Below are 17603 nucleotides of genomic sequence, written 5' to 3'. Positions count from 1 at the left end.
GGATCAAAGCTAGGCAAGGCAAGAATAGATAGGAGTAATTTGAATTAAAAATGTGACTATATCCTTTGTTGCCTGTAATAATTTTTGTTCTCTAGAAACATTTTCCAGACCATTTTTATTTTCTTTTAAAAACCAATCACCGTGACTCCGTGTACATGTGCACACACAAATACTTGCACGCACTCACTTGCCAACACTTCATATGAATAAATGGAAGCATTTTGCTTTACATTTGTAACTTTACATTAGGATTTTCTTCAGAGATCCTTGCATAGCCTATTAGTAATTTGTCTAATAAGTGAATCTTTGGCTCAAGGGGCTATTCACGTGCTCAGTTTAGACACAGGCTTAAGAACTGGACTCAATTTGGTCTTGTGGGGTTGGACATCATCCAATCTGGGACAGTAATGACATCATCTGCTTTAGGACACCCTTATGCACTATGAGCAATGGGGTATGGAAAGTTAGCTGAATGCACTGCAGGCAGGAAGAAATACTTTGCATGAACTATTAGCCAAATCTGCAGCACTTCACCTTTCCCAGTCCATGAACACTGGAGTGTGCTGGCAAGCAGAGGAAAATAGGGGTGAAGTGACTCCAAGAGTGGCTTAGTTTCTGAGGGCTTTCAAGGTTTTTAAATCATACAGCCACATGGATGTTTTTTTATGATTTAAAATGCTTGATGGTGTTCAGTTCTGTCTAAATATGTGGCTATAGTAAACAGTAGCAGACATTTCAAGTCTTTCACATTAGTAAAGTTCAAACATTAATAATATAGTCCTTCATTTCAAAAGACTATGCTTACACCAAGGGTAATGTCATCAGAGGTACAAGCCCGTTATCATTCTCTGGGGTTTCTTTTTTGATAACTCATAGCATCTTTTTGTGAAGCTGCTCATCTTGTTTTGTCCTCCTCTTTGTTTACAGGCTATGCAGTCTGTGCCTGCTCCAGCACTGGTGCTTTCAGTGTGATATCTCCTTCTTGCCATCACACAGGGCAAAGATGGACCTAGATCTTGTACCAGCTGCCTGAGCTGGGTTTCCTGGGGAGTCTTTGTCTTCTCCAATTTGTTCTGACTGCTGTGCTGCTGCAGGAGATCTGCCCAGGGAGGAAGGGTTGTAGGATTAGGCTGTTAATATTCAGCAGAATCCATAGCAGTTGGGAAGGAGCAGCAGATACATAGTAAATATTGCCCAGAGAATACAGCTTTGGTTGAAAGGGTCAAAGTAGGGATGAACTAGATGACCCTTAAGGTCCCTTCCACCCCAACTCTATGACTATGATCTGCCCTTTGAAGGACATCTATACAAAATCAGACCAGGCCTTGCCATTGCCTGCAAATCCCATCTCCTCTTGCAGCAGGAAGTCTACAAGCATAATGCAAGCACAGTGCCAGGGTTCGGTACAACTAATTTCTTTAGTGCCAAGGCAAAGCTCAGGGATGCTGGGGAGGGACTCATCATTAGGGACTGTAGTGATAGGACAAGGGGTAATGGGTTAAAACTTAAACAGGGGAAGTTTAAATTGGATATAAGGAGGAAATTCTTTCCTGTTAGGGTGGTGAGGCACTGGAATGGGTTGCCCAGGGAGGTTGTGAGTGCTCCATCCCTGGCAGTGCTCAAGACCAGGTTGGACGAAGCCTTAGGTGACATGGTTTAGTGTGAGGTGTCCCTGCCCATGGCAGGGCTGGAACTTGATGATCTTAAGGTCCTTTCCAACCCTAACTATTCTATGATTCTATGATTCCATAACAAAGTAGATATATACCATATGTGTAGTGGATACCAATGCCCCACCTTCAAGACTCTCTCTTGCTTGCTCCTCTTTACTTGACTCATTAGTTAGTGCTCTCTGGATGTTCTTGTTTAGGCAAGTGCTTCCTAGCTCACCAGCTGCATCCTCTTTCCACATTTCTGGTCAGTTATTCTAACCGTATGGGTCTGCTTACCCCATACTCAGTAAAATACATCTCTCATTGCTGCTGTCAGCAGCCTGCAATCCTGTCCAATGATTAGTCAGGAGCCAGAGCAGTCATGAATTTCCAGTATTTTTTTAATGCTTCTATGTGCATATCAGACAAAACAACAATGTAAGTGAGAGTACCAGGTGTTGGAGAGCTACTATTGACTGCTGGAAACTCAGACCCTCTCTTCTGCTTCTTGTCATTTTTGACTTCACAGTGACGCTCTGTGCACCAAGTTTCAGAAGTGAAAGGCTGCAATAGAGTGCAAAGAACCTTTGCAAAAATCTATTTAGTAGAATACAGTTAAATGAAATGCGTGAGCCTGTGTTTTTATGCAGAGAAGCCAAAGGAATGGGATTATACAAGGTCATGTGTTTATATGTCCTTTTTTTTCAAGGTCTATCTGTAAATGTTTGAGGGCAAGTTTTAATGATGCTGCTGAGCCAATCTTCCCCTCTCTTTTATGAAGCAAGGGGTTTGACTACTCTCAACTAGCATAAAACCATTCTGCACTGGGAACAACCAAATACTGCCTGATCTGCAATGAAATCTGATCAGTAGATTTTTGACTAAGAGTGTGCTGTTAATTTTGACACTGGAAGCTCTCTAATTTCTCCTCCCTCTTGTCCACATGTTTGAGGTCTAAGCATGAACATTTGTACTTTAAACAGGTTTTTTTCCCTTTTAATTTGGTCTTGGAATGTATAATACTGAGTAATGTCAGCGGGTGAGCATCTCTCAATGCACTCCAGATTAAAACTGCCTGGGCAATGAGTAAATCTGGCCTCAAAGTTTTCCTCACTAAACTGAGTCTCTTGATGAAGAGACTGAAACATCTACAACTTGTTCATTTCCATGTTAATCTCATACTGTCCTTTCAATAGGCCTTCAGCTATTTCCTGATGTGTATGCACTATCTCTGTGGATTTGTCTGTCCAGAGGCTGTATTAGTTACCTCTCACTTCAGGGCTGAGACGTGGTTACAGTTGGCTCAGTGTTTCTGTTGTAAGCTGTTTTGTAACACTGTCAGTGGAGTTACTTCTCCAATTTGAGCAAATGTTGGCTCTTCTTTTTCTTAATTTAAAGGGATAAGGCAGTATTCTGTCTTCCAGAACATAACCAGTCTTCCAAGCTTTGAGAAAACTTGATGAAGCCAACACATGATATCAAAAGCTGTGGGTTGTAGTACCTCTGATGAGAAGTTCTTAAGATTCAGTTAGTAATAATTTTGTTACTTTTTGACTTAACCATCACCGGACTGTTTTCTGCTGGATTTAGTTTTGGTTAGCTTGTAATTCACAACTGGGTAGAGTTTGGTTCATTAAATTGCAAGAGTTTTCAAGCCAATGCTTACATTGTCCATCAATATGATGGCAGAATTATCCATGATTCTCCTTAATTGAGAGAAGCGGTGAGAATGGGCATCCAATTAAGGCATTCATTGTCTCAAACATCCATTCCTGTTTACGCTTCTTGGAAGCTTTCTCAATGTGCTGTGTTGTACTGGCCTGAGAATCACACTGATCCTGACCTACTTGGCCTATTAATCTCGCTCATCCTCTGCCTGTCCCTTTGTTGGACTTTTGTAGTCCAGGATTCTGGGACAAAATATGTAGATGTCTTTGTCCTTTGGGTATTCCTTGAAATGCCAAGTTTCTGGGCACTCTAAAACCAATGAGCTTAATGGGTGAGTGACAAAACAAGCCTCTTTAGTTATTTCTCATAAGAGAAGACTGCTTCATGAGGTATTTCTGGAGCAACCTGATGGCATGCCCCGAAGCACAATGCAGTGCACTGTAGAGATTGTCCTACTGCCTGTGCTGCTGGGGCCTTTTTGCCTTTTATTCCCTAAATGTCGAATCACATCTCAGGTAGGATGCCCTTGCACTGAGCTGCATGCAACAGCACTGCAGTGCACTGCAGGGATCCCTGAGGACCCTTAGAAGTCAGTCCTTGATCACTCACAGCAGTCAGACAGCACCTCATACCACAAGTTCACTAGGATATAGGGACCGACATAGACCTGCCCTCCACACGGTCGCCCATCCCAAAGAGGGAGTGTGGTTGCCTGGGCCTGCCCCCTCCCCAGGACTGACCTTTTCTACGCTAGAGTTAACATAAAGGCACTGGTATATCTGCTTTTTGCAAGTACATTGCTGGCTCCTGCAAGGACAGGGGCTGGGGAGCAACTTCTGTTTTGGCCACATTCATCATTGATAAAATCAGCATTTTGTCCTTTACCACAGGTGTCTAGAATGCTTGTTTATCAATATGCACAGGTTAATAACATTGAAGACTATTTATTGCTTTAATAGCAATAATGATAATCCCCCATGCTAATTTATGGGTGCCACAGCAGCCTGGCATTGCAAGGGAGAGGAAAGCTGTTAAATTGCATGAGCTTGAGGCCCCTCACTGGAGGCAGCCTAAATGACCACAGCAGAAGCACTGGGCAGAGCCCTATGGCAGATCAACACATTGAAAATGTAGGTTTGTCAACCCGTTTGCTTTACATCCTGTGATTTTGGGGTATTTTGCTGGTGTAAACCAGCCTAACACAGACTCAGACTTAGATCCTAGCCCTATACAAGGGAAGCCAGATTTGGCCTCGTGATGAAAACCCAGCTGTCTACCTATAACCTTGTGTTTGAAAATGCGACTGCAACATCCCTGCTTCCAGCTATGTAAGTGTGCTTTTAAAATACCTCAATTTGAAATGTCCTTCTTAAGTATAGCAACAGTCCTATAGCCAAGGGATCTTGGTTTAGGGGAGGAGGGTTGATTAGAAATAACAATAAATTCTGTAGGATATGTGGCCATGCCACATTCAATCTGGTAAACCTCTTATGTCTCACAACCCGATCACGAATTTTCTGTGTCAGTGGGTGTGTAATCACTCTTAATACAATGATTTACAGTTTGTGTGCAGACAACAGATAGAGACACTCAAATTAGGAAGGACTATCCAGAAAATGTTAGATGTAGAATTAAATAACTTTCCAACATTTGTATGAGCTGTGAGACTAAAATCTGTTAGAAATCAGGAAAATGTAGCAGTAATTTTCAGCTGAAAATCTGTATCATTAAGGAATTGTCCAAGATTAGACCCCTACAAGCATTAGCTTGTGAACACTAGGGGGGGAAAAAAGAGCAACAGCTTTAAGCATTAATGTGGTTAATCCCACAGCGTAGCACTTGGTTAGAGTCAGGATTTGGAATTATAGCTCAAATGGTGATATTTCAAGGGGAAGGTCAGTTTGAATCAGTGATAATACTTTGCGTTTTTACAGTGCCTTCCAAATAAGAACCTCAGAGGGGTTTATAGACATTAGTGAATTAAGGTTCACAGATCTCTGCCAAGACTGCAGGTTTTTCCCTGTTGTATAGAGGCAGAAAACCGAGTCATGAAGAATTTAAGTGGCCCTGTTGTGACAGCAAAAGGTGGTGCTGTGTGGGGTGCTCCTGGGTCAGTATGGCTCTGTTAGGAAACTGTAGGTACAACTGTGGGGAGCAGGATGTGCCACTTGCAGCAGCAGGGATATGGTGAAGGGGAACCTCAGGAGGGTGAGTTTGGTGTTGGTGGTTTCTGGCTAAGAGTTAGTTTCTTTCATCTTGTCATTTTGTGATGTGTTTTACTGCAGCTCCTCTACATGGGCTTCTTACGGCATTTCCCATTCATGGTGGCAGAGCTGTTCCACACTGTTCTCAGTCCTAGGAGAGCCTTCTTAACTTCTACTCAGCAATGCTTTCTGAGAGAGATCTTTAACTATTGGAATTTTGTGGGAGACAGGTTTTCCAATCTTCTTTGACAGAGGGGAATGGAATCCCATGATGAACAGGAGTGCTGTTCTTACACGGTGGGAGGCAGGGATACAAATTGAGAATACTGACAAGCATATCCTGCCTTGGAGTTCCATATTTACTTTTGGATATTGACTCCATTACGTGGCTTACAACACAACCTACTGTTCAGAGTGAGGCTCAATTGAAATCAATTGCTAATTAAACTTATGTCCGCATTAATAAATCACAGCCATTCAGATCATGTTTATAGGAATAATTTCTATTATAGTGAACATAATAGAAATTATTAGATTCAACATTTAATGGACCATATTGTTTGACATGGCCAGCAGGGCCAGGGAAGTGCTTGTCTCCCTGTACTTGGCACTGACGAAGTTGCACCTCGAATCCTGTGTTCGGTTCTGGCCCCTCATTACAACAAAGACATTGAGGTGCTGGAGTGGGGCCAGAGAAGTGCAACGGAGCTGGTGCAGGGCCTGGAGCGCAAGTGTGATGGGGAACAGCTGAGGAACCTGGGGGGTTCAGTCTGTAGAAGAGAAGGCTCAGAGGGCACCTGATAGCTCCCTACAAGTGGCTGACAGGAGGATGGAGCCAGGAGGTGCTGGTCTCTCCTTCCAAGTATCAAGCAATAGGCAGAGAGGAAACTGCCTCAAGTTGCACCACAGGAGGTTTAGATTGGTTACTAGGAAAAGTTTCTCCACCAAGAGGTTTATCAAGCACTGGAACAGGCTGTTCAAGGCAGTGGTGAGTCACCATCCCTGGAGTTATTGAAAAGACATAGAGATGTGGCACTTCAGGATGTGGTTTAGTGGTGGATTTGGCAGTGATAGGTTAACAGTTGGATTCAATGATCTTAAAGGTCTTTTACAACCTGAATGATTCCATGAAATTCTTGTGACAATTGGGGCTAATAGAATATGTTAACCTTTATTCGCCTCAGCTTGACACCGCATTAGACCATGAATTAATATATAAACGCCTAGGAGAGTTTCATAATTAAGTAGCTGTTGTGACTCCTTTGGCCTGTCAGATGAGCTACTTATCCTACGTCCTTTCTTCAGGAAGCAGCATTTGAAGCAAAGCAATGAAGGTCTGTGCAATGCGAACAGGGTGTTCTGCTCTTTGTTGTCCTTCTGCCTCTGCAAGTGGCATCCTGGACAGTTTGTGAGATTCAATTATATGTGTTACCTCCCATAAACACTTCAGCTCAGCCTCCTTCCTCTCCTGCCGTAACCTTGAAAGAAACTAAGAGTTTCCAGTCTCTGCAGTTCCCAAATATACGTAAGTTCTAAAAATCACTGTGTGCTAGAAAGATATTGTCCTGAAAGGCACGTTTGCAGATGTGCTGTCACAAGTACATTCCAATGTTAACCACCTTTGCCTATTTTCCCACTTACATTGCAGGGAGGAAAGCCTGGAAACAGTTTCTCTTCACCAGGCTAGAGGGCAATAAAGGGCATAGATAAGAGGGAACCAGGGGGATGCAAGTCCAGGTCCCTGTGATACACAGCTCTATGGTACCTCATGGGCTCAATGGCTGGAGTTTAAACCCATGCAATCCCGTGGAAAGACTTTAAACCCCACGTGTCACGTACTAAGGGACTTTGATTAGAGACTTTTTAATGTGTCTTGTTCCACTCTGAGGAATGTAATTCTGGCACTAAACACCTAAAAGACATTTAGTACCAGTAAGGATATTTCCAAGTGAAAATTTTTGTGTTCTGGGAAAAAAACCCAAATGGCAACAACAAAAAACTGATGAAGAAATTGAACCAGAAGCATGGAGCTCTGCAACCTAGAAAATGAAATCTAGGAATCCGTCTAACTTCATTCACTTGATCAACTTTCATTATGCCTCTGTAGTACGCTGTCATGCGTGTTGGGCTCCCAAGTGTGGGCATTTCTCAAAAGTTAAAGAGGTGTCCACAAGACTTTCCAGCAACTATTATTGCTCCTCTCCTTTTAAATAACAAGGAAGTACAGGATTATCATCATAGGCCTATTTTTATAGCTGGAGAATCAAAGTCTTAAGGGATTGCTCAAGTGTAATAGAAGTTTAGCTGAGATGCAATCAGCTCAGGATCTGAGGAAATGTTCTCCATTGTTCTTCTTTGCAGAGTGCCAACAAGTCAGGAAGAAAACAAGAGAGATGCTTATTTGTTTCTAGGTTCTTTTCTCTAGCCCAGACATATATGAGCAGCAATATTTTGTGGCAGTTGCTTGTAGTCTAGACTAGCAAGTAATAAGGCCCTGAGAAAACGATTTGTTAAGTAGAAGGAAGAAAGGCCAAACTTGTTAAGGAAATAATGTTACTTTCAAGGTTCTCAGGGGATATTAGAAACAATGGAGAGTAAAGCAAATATTAGAATTGCATATAAAAGGTACTTGACATTTTCTATCTCCAATGGCCCAAAGAGCATTACTACAGAATGTTGTGATGTTATTCTATTGGCAAGAATACAAAAGGGAACAGGCCTAGGAGATGCCAGCTATTCATTTTAGTAAGAACTCAAAGAACAGAAAAATGAATAGGTAAATTAAATCGTAATAAGAGCTAAAGAAATAGCAATGCATTTACTTATTAAAGCCCGTTTAATAGCAGAACTTCCATAATTAAAGTGACTCACCCTGCAGCTAGCAAGAACACAGTGCCACTGCATGTGGTTTGTGTAAAAGTCTTCATGGACATGCCATACTCCTTACTCACACTTGTCCACATAGAAGATGGAAGCTTCCTACTCTTATCTGTCAACACAGTTTCTTTTTCTTCTCTGTTTCTGCAGGTTCTCTGCTTTTGTGCCCCAGCTTCTGATTCCCCAGCTTCCTTTATGAGCTTTTACAAAGTCAGCGGTGGGTGTGCAGACACCATTTAAAACCAGTTCTGGGAATGAGTGGGAGCAGAGAGCAATATGATGGTGTCCTTTCTTAGGTGAGTTTAAACAAAGATTGTGAAAATAAGGGCTCAGATACGTGTACCAGTGCAACCAGCTGTGCTTCTTTAAGGAATACTGTCCCACACTCTGGTGAAACAGAGGGTTTCACCCCATCCTGCTCTGTTCACACACAACACTTGTATCTTTAACAGCAAGTCTGTCTTTACATGTCATTTCAGGCCTTGGAGTAAGGTGGGCAAGCATGGTGGTGAAACCGTACACTGTTAGGTTGGGTTTTTGTTGGTTTTGAGGCTCTGTGCATGTGGTTTTGTCAATACCTTTCCTTTGGAATCCAGGGCTGGTAAGTGAAGACAGAGAGGTGCCAGTTAATTCCTTTGCTCAGACTCTGTTGCAGAGGCCATGTTTTTGGTGTGAAGAACAAGGCTTTACCCCAGAGCAATGAGGGTAGGAGTGATGTAGAGATGAGTAGGACATAGAAAGTAAGCTGCCCTCATCCCATACACCTTCCATTGGGCAGAGGCTCAGGCTGGGTGTGTGGCTGTGGTGCCTGCATGCCATGAGACATACTGAAATAACTTCCCAAAGTCAGGGAGAGCATGGCAGAAAATGGACTTGCTGAGTTGCAATATGCTTTTAGCAGAACAGAGATACACAGCATCCCTTGCTCAGAGCAGATTGTACAGTTACCTTTGAGCCCTTTGCTAGCTGTTGACAGAGTTTGCTCTGTTCACACTCCAGTACAGGGCCATCAGCTCACAACTTCCTTTAATGATAAATCCAGAAGTTTAAAAATAGAAGGCAGATGCAAGGATTCCATAAATATCTTGTTATTTATGAATTATATCAAATATATCTATTATATGATACACTAAGCAAAGATATTATAATACAAATGTCTGTCTGCACAGCCCTGGAGACTTGTATTTCCATCTTTTCCACAGGAGATGGCCTGACTTTTATGGCATGACAATTATTAACCATTAATGCTCTTTCCACTGGAGTTTTAGGACAGATCTGATGGAATGGAGGACTAACACATATTTAAACTTTCAGCAGTACTCTTCATTTAACATATGTGGTCCCACAGTTTCTTTCTTTGAAGTCTGATACTTGAACTATTTTGTTGTTGTTATTAGTTAGTATATAAATTTCCCTGTTGATTTACCTGCAATCAGCTTGGTGATTTATTTGGATACGTAGAGTTATTTGGGGCCAAATATTGCTTGATGGTGAACTGCTTATGCTGTTGCAGTGAAGCTGACTTGTCCCAGTTGAAGGGATGCTTTTTTCTGACCAGTGCATACCAAGAAGTAATGGTGCGCTTGACTTTGTCAGCTTCTGGCCTATGGTCACAGGCTTTCAGGCTGTGACAGAGGGACAGTTGTATGGTAACTAACAGTTTAAACCCAGTTCTATATTCCAACACCGAATGCTTTTCTTTTCTTCCTCTTTTTTGTATCAGACAAAAGGAGAACTAGGTTGTTATTTTATGTGCTTTAGATCTATCTCCAGCTTATTAAACAGCTATAGCATCACTTCAGAATTGAAGAAAAGTGGTGCCATTTTTAAATTGAGATCCTACATTCCGAGGGAAAAATGAAACCTCCATTTTATGAAACTCTTTCCATTTCCATTCTCTTTTCCCTTGCACTTCAATATATGCTTAACTTATATTCATCTCCAGCTGTCAGATGGAAGAGGAAAGGATGGCCATAAGTGCCTTTGGAAGCTGGGACAGGGGGCTACAGGGGTACAAGACCTTCTTGGAGCAAAGACAATTTGTGCAAACCCAGAGCCTGCAGTGGCACCCATAGTTGATGTGGTTGTTACAGGTCTGATTTTGTTATGGAGGTTGCCTAGCCTTTGAGATTGTCTTCATTTCTGTATGCAGAAGAAAGAAATATTGCACGTGTGTGTGACAAGCTAATAGTTATTTGGTTTGGGGTTGTGGCTGGATCTTAGGCTCAAATTCTTGTTGTGATTCGGTCTCTACATTACTCTATGGCCTTGAAGCAGGCCTTATCCATTCCACCTCAGTATCCCACCAGTAGAGCTGATGCTAATTTCATGAATCAGTAAATGTTTGGAAAAGTCTGACTCTCCTTAAGCATTAAATATCAATCTCAAGGTGACTGCCTCAGCCCTTAGTTTGGAATATGTTAGAAGCTGGAGTAGACTACAAATATCTGTTTCACCGTGGAGGCCCATGGTGTATTTGGAGGGCTGTAGGTATGAAGAGCAGGCCTTTCTGCTGGGAAAGATGCAGCTACCTCCTGCATCCCAGGAAGGAACTGCAAGACAGTCTTACCAAACTGAGGGCATGCCTACTTGAACTACAGTGGGTCTCCCCACATGCTGTGAATCTCTAACCTGTGGCTCATCCAAGATCCCCTCTGGCAGCCAGTTCCATGCCACTCTGTGCCGAGGCTGAAAAAGGAGAGCTCTTTGTCCTCTGTGTTCTCAAATGGGTGCTGCCCACCAAATCTCAACACCTCCAAAGCTCACTTGTGTATGGAGCCGTCCCTAAGCCTGAGCTACACACCCAGCTGCTTCCTCTAGCCTGCAATAATGAATTTTCATTGCCGTGGAATTTAGATAGGAATTGCTCTGATTCTAAAGCTCATTGGTCACTAATAATAATAACAATGAAAAGAGCCATTTCTTAAGGACTAAAAACTAATCAGCGAATGTGTAGTTTCTGTGTCTCCTGCAGGTTCTTGTCTTGTGGGGCTGCCAGACTGCCTGTGTCACATGTCTGCCTGTCTGATTTCCAACTCAAGCTTTTCATTTCCTAAATGATAACGGATAAAAGATGAAATCTGGCACACACAGGTAATCTTTGCCATCTTAATATTTGTTAAGCTTTTTGATTTACTGAGAAGTTAAAGTCACTGCAGGTCACAAAACCTGCACATTAGATCTGCTTCATAAAACACTGTGAGTGAATGCTTTAGTCATTCATTTCACAGTCTTTAAACCAATGTAGCTGAAGAATTGCACCTCCGATTTATAAATCTCTCGATTTATTTCTGATTCCAGTTTATAGGATGGGAGTATATCCAGCTTTCCCCAGCCATTTGTGCATAGCTAGAGAAGAAACCTAACATATTTCTTGCATAATGGAGACTTGATCCAGCTTACATTTGTTAAATCACCCAAAGGGAAATGTTCTCACTAAGAAACTTTTGCGCACTGTTAATGTATCAAATCTGACCCGTGTTTCAGATTTCTGCTGTTCTTCTGCATCTAATCTTTCTCCCTCCCTACTCCAATGCACACACTCATCCCTCCCTTCTGTGGAAGAGAAATATGACTGTCATAGTCTCCCTCTCTCTGTTTTGCACATCTGCTTCCCACCCTTTTTCTGAAGGAGATCTATAACCCACAGAGGAATCAGAGATGATCTGAACCATTTTGGATACCTACTGCTATGGGATGTGTGGAGGCCCATGGGCAGCTCAGGTTTCACATCTGCCAGCTTTTCAGAGGATGTGATCAAGGGCAGAAATAAGCAGATGATGATGATGACGATGCTACGGAAACTGGTGTAAAGGAAATGGGATCCCTCCTCCCGGAAACGTGTGTGCCCCCTAGCACGTGTCAAGATCATTTGGATGTGGTAGGAAGGCTAACACAAAGGAAAGTGTATTTTAAATAATGCATTATTTAAAAAGGAAGCCTCTGTCTTTAAAATACAGTGTGCGAGTTACTATCGACTTTAGGTTTGGGCATGGTCTTTGACCCTGGAGCGCTGGCAGAGTCAAAAAGAGTGAAATGAGTCAAAGAGTCTGTCAGACAAGGTGAGATACTGAGCTTGCCTCTGATCTCACACCATGTGGTGGTGTAACCCCATTGCCCTCTGCAGATTCATGCAAACATATGGAGAGAAAAACCTACCCCAGAATCATTCAGTACCAAAACATACCCTTCTTTTTCTATGGCAATGTAAAAGCTTTACAAGAGGAACACATAAGGTGCCAAAGGGCAAAATTTTGGCTTGGATTAATACTGCTTCCAGCCACCCCAATGCAGAAACTTCTCTCCAATTAACTGACCTTGATGGATAAATTCCTCCTTTTTATCTTCCTCCAACCTTTCCCATATTCCATCTCTTTTTCTCCTTGATCCTCCTGATAAAGTCAGGCTGTCCTTCCAACTGTGATCAGCAGAGCCTTTAGCCGGTGCGTAGCTTACTCTCCAAGGACTCCTGCTGCCAGGGGCTCCTTTCATTTTCTCTGCAAATACTTTCTAACAAATTTAGAAGGCCTTATTGGGAAAGGAATGGAATACATTTGTGTGTAGTGATGTATCTGCTAAACGGTGTGTGCTTTTCTCCATGCAGTTCTCAAGGGACTTTGAGGCACGTTCTGTGGGCAGAGCACATGGAATTGCTCAGATGTATTGTTTGCATAGTGTGATATTATTCTGACTATCAGATCCTAAAAGAGAATTAGGAACACGCACAGTTTTTGGAGACTCCCTGATCTGAACTGCCCTGCTTAGAGCCTGACTTTGCCCTTGTGTAGTACAAGGCAGGTAAATGTGTGGCCCTCACAAGGAGGTTCAGAGCTCTACAACCAAGATTTTAGGCTTCCTCCATCACCAGTGTGGCCAGGAGAGAGCAATTCATCATATGGCATCAGTCAGACTCTTCTGGTAATTGGTCTTGGGACAAGGCATTCAGCCCAAAGTCCTTCATGCATCTGACTTACCTGGTCAGCCAACTTTCTTTGGATACTGTGCAAACAACAGCAAGTGGCAGGCTTCAAGTGCAAACTAGACAAACACTGCTGGAGTTGTGAGAGCTCCAACAGCTCACAACTCGGTCCTTCTGTTGTGGGAAGGAGGATATTAGTGGAAAACGGCCAGTTGTAGGGATATGAGTGGGCATCTGAGGGTCACTGGCTATCAGATAAGGTAGGACCGATGCGTCAACAAAGGAATTTTGTCTCTTTGGATGTGAAGAAGGGAGGCAGAGAGACAAGAACTTCAAGAAATCTCTTGATGGAATAAAGAAGTATGTGTATGCTTGCACTAGCACCTATGCAAAACGTGCCAATACCAGGTGCTTTACCCTCCTGAATTGACTGCTGTGCCATAAAACAACTTTCTGTTTTCTTTTGTCCCTCCAATATTCAACAAAGAGACGTTTGTTTGAACCTCCCCATTCACCTCTGAGCCGTCCAGCTAGGAAAAAAACCCCCGAGAGATGTGACTGCACAAGCACACAAGGACAAGAAAGCAGGAAATGTACCAGCTGCTGGGGAAAAAAGAGGAGAATGATTGCAGTCCAGGAAGGGCTCTCACTATTTCTTTTCCACTTGTTTATTAGTTCATTGCTCTTTGACATCTTTCCCCCAGTCACTGCTTCCACTAGATGTTCTACCGGTTTAACAGCAAGCAATTACCCTTCCCCTGGCTTTGAAGCTATTGTTCCTCAGACACTCCAGTCTCTGGGTTCACAACAACTTTGTATTTTTTATTAGTCTTAGGTCTCCTGATTTTTTTGGTAAGTTTTTCTGTTCTTCACATTTCAGATAACAGAGGCCAAATTTGCATGACCCTGGCCTCAGTTTCTAACAAAGTACTCTACCCTGTCTTCACCGAATCATGAGGGTCGGAAGGGACCTCTGAAGATCATCTAGTCCAGCCCCTAGTCTTGAGAATGTTCAATTCAGCCTTGACATTTGGCTACTGAAATTTGGCCCCACTTTTGCAGAAAGGTTTGTAAATACGAACCCTGATTTTTTGCACCCAGAGCCGCCTCATTTTAGACTGGTTACAAACCCTTCTCACAGGTTTTGGTAGTATGGGTGTTGTGCTAAGCATGGGACTGCTGTTGATCCTCTTGTTTTCTTCTCTTGGTCTCTGCCTTGACAATGGATGGGTGTCTCTGCAATGGACCTCTGTGGGGTGGCTGCCAAGGATGCTGAGATTCCTTTGTGCCTGAGTTTCCTCCCACGGTGAAAACAGGGAGGGCTCATGCGTACCTTGATGGGAAACTTCTCTGTGCCCGAGCTGCATCCCAAGTTGCAGCTTGGAATGTTGGACATAATGGTCAGTGGTCCCATCATGCTGGATCACATCTTAGGGCTGAAGGCTCAGCAAGCGGTGGTCCTAAATCCTGGCTTGGCCTTGCCAATGATATGGTGGGGGCTGACATGGACACACTTATCCCTCTCGTGGAGCATCTGTGTAGCATCCCTGAGAGTCTTTTAGTGAACCAAACAGGTATTACCAAAATACTTCTGTCTTGATCTATATGACTTTTTGCTGTTATTTCTCTGCTTACTAAGAATAATTCTTGGCCTTCATAAACCAAGATTCTTACTGGGTTTTCTTTTTCTCTTTCAGATATTTAATTCTACTATAAAAGCGTAGAAAAGTGAGTTACTCTGGCTTCCTTAGAGCATTTGTACAGAAGCTAGAGGCAGACAGGGAAGATCTAAGTTAACTTAGATTTTTCTCACCTTAAAGTATAAATCCTCACGAAGGAAAATATTTTGGCAAGTCGTGTGACTGAGTTTTGGGAAAGTGAATTCATCCATTCTGTTTCACACACCACAACTTTTTATGTTGAACTTGTTTTTCTGAGCTCCTTGTGACTTTCACTGTTAAAGGATTTCTGTACACTACTACCTCAAGGTTTTCTTTCTGCTAAAATATTCTCAGGGACTGCGGTGATCACTAAAATTACCCATCTAACTCCTCCACATAAATGACTACGTTTCTGCCCCACAAAAAGTGAAAACAAAACCAGCTGTGTGTTCATGCAAGACCTTTCCAGGTAGCTTTCAAGTCCTTTGTTTTTTGCTTGGTCTTGAGTTGTCAATGTTACTGTTCATTTGCATTTCACATCTCTGAGTAAGACAGTGCCCTCAGGGTTCTGACTTGTTATTGGGTGCCAGAGCTAAAACTGAGCCATACTTTCATGTTCTATTGTATTTGATGGGGGACTCTCAGCAGTGCTTTGTCTCTTCCTGTTTGGAGGATATCTCCTTTACTGACAAAGTTTGATACCTGCTGGTGATCAAGGTGCAGCACGGAGTTAACCCTCTTCCTGCCAAGCAAAATGCTGTTGTACTGTTCTAGGTCATTTGTACGGGAAGGGCTGAAGTGTTTAAAGGAAAGTGTGGGGAATGGGCGCTTGTCCTGTGGAGAGTTGTAGCTGATGGATTATAACAATCTGTTCAGGACTTCCTCTCATTGTCAGTATTTACTCAGGAAAGATTTTATTAGGCACTGATCTATAAGCAGCATGAAGGGCAAACTTAGCTATACTGATGCAAAGACCCTCCCGACAGTGATGTTGGTGCTCAGATTAGCAGTCAGGTTAAAATTCAGCTCTTGCTGCTTCACACCTGAAGTTGGACAAGGGCTATTGCACTGCAGGATATAATAACAGAATCTATTCTAAAGGTCTGCTGAGGGATTGTTAAATTAAATATAGTTTTACTGCAGGCTTAAGTGCTTGAAACAACTCTGTCAGAACACCAGTTTAGTGAGACTGAGGAAGCCTGTGAACAACCAGAAAAATCACTGTTGGAGAAAGGCAATGGAAGATTTTTGCAAACTTTGTTGGCATTGAGATGCTATGGTTGGTGGGCTTTCGAATCTCAGGCAATAAAAGGCTCATTTACAGCAATTTCATGTTAGTAATAGTCTTCCTCTTCATTTCTCTAATAGACTTTTTTTCACTTACTCTGCTGTATATCCCTCAGAATAATTCTTAGCTTTCATAAACCAAGATTCATAATGAATTGTTTCAGATACTTAGTTCTGCCATAAAAATGAAGAACATTAACCAATGGAAAATTAGATAGGCAGAAACAATATTGCTCTATCTTTCTGCCTAATTAAGGTGAATATTTAGTTCCACCCAACTTTTATATGCATGATATTATTTAATCATTTAGTTACTAGAAGAGCCCAGAGAATAATGTATCCTGATTTTCTGTTTACAGAATCACTGTGATTTCCCCAGTTTGGTTCCTATAATTATTTAATGATAGATGGTTAGTTCTCAGTTCCAACTAGCTGCCAGCTCATTCACACTACCTCTAGGACAGCTTCCACTGTGAAAAGCAGCTGAAGCAGTGACTGAGTTTGCTGATTCCCTCCTGAACATCTTAAAGAATCAAATCACTGCTCATAGGATACACCATTTCTGCGGATAGTGTTTTACAATAGGTTATATTTACTGAAACAGCCTTTGGTTTCCAAACACACAAAAACTTATCTATGGAAGTGTAAAATGGAAATCAAATTGCAAGACTAGCATGGACTTTGCCCTGAAGCTGTCCTGGTATGACATGAAACTCATCATTTCCGTCCTCTCTGCAGGGGGCATGTGTCTCATTAGAGCAGGGATAGTATTTCACACTCTGTAGTAAATACATTATTTAGGGGGGAAAAAGAGGTGAATAAGAGCCCTCTTAAGGTGTCAGTAGGATACTTTCAGTGTCTTGTTTGGTGTTTTACCTTTCCACACTGGCAGGTATCCCTCAAAACATCCCTTTTGTTGTCTCCAGCCCCCACATATCCTAACATCCAAATCCTTTGGATCTGTATTTTGATGGTTTTTACATTTGCTATTTTCTTGCATCTTCTCTTGATACTTACCTTGTATTTTACTTCTCTTTTGAGTTATGATGTTATACTCCTTATTGCCAAAAACATCCTTTTGAGTTTCACCCTTCTTTTTCTTTCTTAAGGACCTCCCAGAAATACAGGCCCATAACAGAGCATTCTTGGCTCAGATGTCCCAGAAAACAGCTCTAAAAGGGAAGGTAATGTGGGATTTTTGTGGCTTTCTCTTACACTAACAAATCGTTCCACTGGGGGTGTAGGAAACCTTCCACAATTACAGTTCTGTTGAAACTGGTACTTTTCTGGGAGAAGTGTAACAGTGCAATTTTTCCAACAGCAGCATTTCCTTCTT

At 42.3% G+C, this 17603-nt stretch overlaps 1 long non-coding RNA gene across 3 annotated transcripts in view; it reads left to right on the top strand.

Moving 5' to 3' along the window:
- The window catches only part of LOC134173251 (uncharacterized), a 45587-nt gene extending 29348 nt beyond the window's left edge, over window positions 1-16239 (top strand). The window contains exons 3-4 of one of the 3 annotated variants that reach the window (XR_009968192.1): window positions 10347-11494; window positions 15017-16239. This is a non-coding gene — a long non-coding RNA (uncharacterized LOC134173251). Of the gene's footprint in view, window positions 1-10346; window positions 14406-15016 lie in introns of those variants that run through there. The other 2 variants (XR_009968191.1, XR_009968190.1) reach the window with 2 other exon arrangements.
- The last annotated feature ends 1364 nt before the right edge of the window (window positions 16240-17603 follow it).

The sequence above is a fragment of the Pezoporus occidentalis genome, unplaced genomic scaffold, assembly GCF_034315485.1.
Source record: "Pezoporus occidentalis ecotype Australia unplaced genomic scaffold, CSIRO_AGI_Poc_V1 ctg50, whole genome shotgun sequence".
Taxonomy (NCBI): Eukaryota; Metazoa; Chordata; class Aves; order Psittaciformes; family Psittacidae; genus Pezoporus; species Pezoporus occidentalis.
This window is presented reverse-complemented; position numbering and strand designations above follow the sequence as displayed.